The sequence below is a fragment of the Lates calcarifer genome, unplaced genomic scaffold (assembly GCF_001640805.2).
Source record: "Lates calcarifer isolate ASB-BC8 unplaced genomic scaffold, TLL_Latcal_v3 _unitig_1849_quiver_3874, whole genome shotgun sequence".
Classification (NCBI taxonomy): domain Eukaryota; kingdom Metazoa; phylum Chordata; class Actinopteri; family Centropomidae; genus Lates; species Lates calcarifer.
The window spans coordinates 1-5,468 of record NW_026115799.1 but is presented as its reverse complement, the minus strand read 5'-3'; the positions used below and the strand labels follow the sequence as shown (position 1 = coordinate 5,468).

General features: G+C 34.8%; 1 long non-coding RNA gene across 1 annotated transcript; it reads left to right on the top strand.

Moving 5' to 3' along the window:
• On the top strand, nucleotides 1–3,784 carry LOC108890993 (uncharacterized). Its single transcript, XR_001962227.2, has 5 exons — nucleotides 1–103; nucleotides 1,048–1,111; nucleotides 1,501–1,576; nucleotides 2,071–2,128; nucleotides 3,467–3,784. It is a non-coding gene; the product is annotated as an uncharacterized LOC108890993 (long non-coding RNA).
• Nucleotides 3,785–5,468: the final 1,684 nt, after the last annotated feature.

Here is a 5,468-nt window from a genome sequence, read left to right as displayed (position 1 = left end):
CTTTTTGTCGTTAATAAAGAGCTATGGATGCTAAAACAAACCCTGAAGCTGCTTTTTTGTCGAACACGAGTGAGACTGGATGCGGAACACACGTGGCGTGAAGGTAAGTCAAACAGTTAGCGGCTAGCGTTAGCATTGTGTGTAGTGTGTTAGCATTAGTAATGTATCTTATAATTTCATTTTCAGTCGTTTATATAGCGTGGGTAAGAGCATGTGTTTCTGTGGCTGGTGTGTCCATGACATGAGTTGTGGACACCTAACGTGGATAACTTTTGGTAATATGTGTAAATCTGTTGTATTTGTTTTCACTTTACCTCACACCTGGGTGTTAGCGTTAGCACTAGCGCCGAGCGTTAGCATTAGCTCTATCCTTCAATTATGTTTTGGGGGCTTTTATTCCTTTTTGTCATCGTTTTTATTTGCGTGGGTTAAAGTGTGTTTGTATTTCTGTGACCAAAGCATGCCTGGCATGAGTTGTGGAGGGTGGTAACTGTTTGGTAGTCTGTCTGCTGGTCATATTAAGTCAGTTTTTGGTGGATTATCATGTTGATGTGATCATTTTGTCTCTATTTGTGGTGGTATTGCATCGTATTGTGTCTCTAGCTGACTGTTTTACATCTACTTATGGTCATCTTTTTGTGGTTGTTTTGCATCATGTTGTGTCTTTGTAGTTTTGTGACTATTGCAGGTCACTTAATGTTTTTGCATCTTTTGTCATTTTGTGTGTCTTTGTATCTTTTTGATAGTAATCTGTCCATATCTATCCATTGATCCCCTGTTGTGCATTGATTATTATTGATTACAAATTTGTTTGTTTGTTTCTTGAGCTCAGTTTTGTGTTAAATACAAGATTGAAAAACTAGATTTTAACTCTGCTCCTCCACAAGTTTTAAGCCTCAAGAGTAGGTCACAATGTATGAGCTGAGGTTACTGTTACAAATTATTATAAAGGCTATTTTTTTTAAATTGCTTTTCTCTCTACGTTTAAGTTTTGGAGGTCAACTATTCTTTATTAATGAGGTTATTTGATTTTCATGTGTTTTCCAGGTTTACTCATTCAGCTGCTGCAGCCTGGACAGAAACACCAGCTCTCACCTCACAAACCAAACAGGTATGGTGTCCTAAAGATTCATCCAGTCTGGAAAAAATGTGTTGATGAGTTGAATTATTAATGTCAGTAACAGTGCTATTGTTTAAATCCTTGGTATTTAATGAGTGTAGTATTTAAAATAATAATAATTGATTAATCGTGTATCAATTGTCAGAAAATAGTACTAGTTAATTATAATTTTTAAAACTGTCCATTCATTTTCTGCCTATGGAAATTTAAGATAATAATTTTAGTTAATTTTTCCCAAATATTTATTATTATGGATTCCTTAAGATGTGATGCTTTTCTTGTCAAATGTGACAGTTAACTGCTGGCTGTAATGTTGAATATTTATGTGTATTTTGGGGTTAAACTGTTTTTATTTTCTGTTTTCTTTTTATTTCCTCCAGGTATCACTACTTTGTCCATGATCACAGGGTGTCTTTGCACAAAGAAGCTCTTGGAGACCAGGACTGAGGCCTCCAGGTAATTCACAGCTTTACATAAACTGTTCGACACAGAGAGGAAGCAATCATGGGTGGACTACGATGTCTACTCTTTCTCTCTGATTCCCTCCCCCCTTCCCTCTCTCTCTTTCTCCTCTTTGTCTCATTCTCTCTTTCTCCCTCTGTCTCTCCTCTCTCTCTGTTTTTCTCATTAGTACAGTAAATCATAAAATGGGAAGAACTAATTAAGTTCAGTGCCACACTATAAACACTGTCATCTTTGCTTCATTTTGGCATCCACTGCTGTTGTGTGAATATCAGGAGCTGGTGGAGTTAGTTCTCCAGTCAGAACAAATTTAACTCTTGGACTAGTTCTGATTAGTCCAGAACCAGTTAGTCCACACTCTGGTTTCTTTGTAGATTTAGTGTCTTTTATTTCTCTGTCTTTTGACAGTTCAACACCCAGAAACTGTACTTTTAATTTAATGTGTTAAAAGTCACATCTTTTTATAAATGTTTCCTGTTTCTCCACAGGATTCACACTTCAGCCATTAAATCACAGAGATGAGAGATGTGAAGACATTAGTAGAAGGTCAGTGTTATTTTATTCTTTTCAGTCTGACTCTGTCATTATCTCAGCTGCTGTTTGACACTTTAAAACCTCTTGTCTGGAACAAATAGCAACAAATTACAGCTGCTGTAACTTCTCAGTTTTAATTAGTATTTATTAGCATTTTTCAACAATGTAGCTGCAAAAAACAAGTCTAAAGAATATGTATAAACAAAAAATTTACATATAAAACAGAAAATATAAAACCTTAGTTTTAGATAGAAACCATTTTAATAAATAGGTTTTTAAAGAAGTATAAACTTTTAATAAATAAATTGAAAACCATTAAATATTAATTGTAAAACCTTCAAAAATCTCTAGTCTAAAAATGAAATTTTAAAAATTTGAATGTAAAACCTTTAAAAAAAATGTGTAAAAATAAACATAAAACATTAAAAAAAAACATTTAAAACCTTAAATGAGCCTAATGAGTAAATATAAAATCAAATCATCAAAATAAATTTCAAACCTTAAAGGAATAGACCTAAAAATAAGGATAAAACATTTTAAAAACCTTATAAAACAGGTTTGATAAATAAGGTTAAATCCTTTAAATATTCAACCTTTAGAAATATCTATATTTAAGACCTTTAAAAATAGGTCTAAGAATTAAGCATGAAACCTTTAAAAATGAATTAAAACCCTTAAAGAATATGTCTGAATAATGAGTGAGTAAAGAGTTTCAATCTCAATTTTATTTGTATAGGCAGAATCACAACAAAAGTAATCTCGAGGCACTTTTCATATAGAGCAGGTCTAGACCATAAAATATAACACCTTAAAGAATATATTTTCAAAATGTTTAAAAATTAGTGTAAAAAATTGAGAATCATGATATTTTTCTTAAAATAAAAAGTGATTTTGTCTAACATCAGTTTCAAAGGGAAAAATGCAAATGAAAAGTTTAGAAGACACTTTCAATGATTTTAATCCAGACATTTAACAAATCACAGCAAAGATAATGACCGACATTTGACCACAAGGAAACACTTGTTGGAGCTCGTTAGGGTTTAATATAGTTATGAGCACATTTTCCAAAGATGACCGTGTCCTCCTAAGCATCTTTGTGATAAGTTGACTGCTTGCAATACAATTATTAAATATTTGTATCATAAGCCAGTTTTATGTTCTCACAGCGTGTTCAATAAAACATTGGTCTTTAGAAAATACGCCCATCGACTACATTGCAGATGGAAGAGAAAAACAGTGTTTTCACTTAAACAACAGTTTAACCAGCACTGTTTACAGTAGCTAGATGGTGTAGGTCATTTATCTATATATAACAACTTTGTAACACTTGTTTTCTTTCTTTCACTTCAGGTCTGCAGCTGCTGTCGTCTTCTGCAGAGACAAGAACACATGTTAATCACAGTAATGGATCAATAGATCTATTTGTCAATTTAAACTGTTTTGCTGCACAGTACTTAAGGTAAATGAAAATTCAATTTTTTGATGCTCCTCTATGCTATGACATTTCTTTCACATTTTTTGATGACACTTTTAAATGATATTTATGCCTGTTTTGATGCTCTATGACATCTTTTGCCCATTTTTTATGTCTTACCATACTATGACATTTGTTAACTGTTTTTGATGCCTTACTATATTATGGTATGCGGCTAAAGACAAAGAAACTATCTTAAAAGCAGCCATCTTACCTGTGTTTTCCATAGACTTACACATACGTTCACACACTCATTCACAGGGTTTGTGGGTGAGGCTAGATTTTGTTTGACATTTCATGTTTCGTATTTTGTGATTTCAGACTTCATATCAGTACTAAAAATCCTATATATTACTGTGTACATAGTCCTGTTTATATTGCTCATCTTGTTTATAATTTGTACATATTGGTCTATACAGTATTTTATATTTTATCTTGTTATATATCATGCCTTTATCTATTTTGCCCAGCTGTGAGCTCTATCTTCCTCAAATAAATACTTCTGAACACTGAATACTTTTGCCTGTCTATTGTATGAAAGTGAGTATTTTTAGTCAGAGGTCACTTGTAGCCCAGAGGTTAGACTTAGGGTTACAGTTTTTAGCCACTTGTAGCCAGAGGTTAAGGATTGGGTTGGGGTTTACGGTTATGGATTTTAGCTACTTGTAACCAGAGGTTTAGGGTTAGGGTTAGCCACTTGGAGCCAGAAGTTAGGGTTCCTGCTTTTAGCCACTTGTCGCCAGAGGTTAGGGTTTAGGGTTACGGATTTTAGCTACTTGCAGCCAGAGGTTAGGGTTAGGGTTGGGGTTACAGTTACAGATTTTAGCTACTTGCAGCCAGAGGTTAGGGTTAGGGTTACTGCTTTTAGCCACTCGTAGCCAGAGGTTAGGGTTACGGTGACGGATTTTAGCTACTTGCAGCCAGAGGTTAGGGTTAGGGTTACGGATTTTAGCTACTTGCAGCCAGAGGTTAGGGTTAGGGTTGGGGTTACAGTTACAGATTTTAGCTACTTGCAACCAGAGGTTAGGGTTAGGGTTACTGCTTTTAGCCACTCGTAGCCAGAGGTTAGGGTTACGGTGACGGATTTTAACTACTTAGGTTAGGGTTAGGGTTACGGATTTTAGCTACTTGCAGCCAGAGGTTAGGGTTAGGTTACAGTTACAGATTTTAGCTACTTGCAGCCAGAGGTTAGGGTTAGGTTACTGCTTTTAGCCACTCGTAGCCAGAGGTTAGGTTACGGTGACGGATTTTAGCTACTTGCAGCCAGAGGTTAGGGTTAGGGTTACGGATTTTAGCTACTTGCAGCCAGAGGTTAGGGTTAGGGTTACTGCTTTTAGCCACTCGTAGCCAGAGGTTAGGGTTGGGATTACAGTTACGGATTTTAGCTACGTGCAACTAGAGGTTAGGGTTAGGGTTACGGCTTTTAGCCACTTGTAGCAGAGGTTAGGGTTAGGGTAGGTTTTAATTGTAAGCTGCGAATTGGCATTTCTGCATTACAAAATAGTTTTTTTGAAATTAATTTGAAAATAGAGGAACTCAACTCAAAAGTTAAGATACAAAACTTTATTGATTCTGTTATAGACAACATTTAACAAACCACACCAAAGATAAAGACAGATGTTTGATCACTTGAAGACACTTTCTTTTATGCTCTCATTGCACATTTAATGTAGTGACAAGCGCATATGAAGATATGCTTATGAAAGTCTTAAACATCAAAAAATATCTTAAAGAACCGTTTTGGAATGTTTTTCTTGCTATGTTTTTCATGATTTTGACGACTATGATTTTTTCATGATTTTGACGACATACACTATGACATTTTTTCATGATTTTTGACGACATACCATACTATGACATTTTTTCATGATTTTTGAC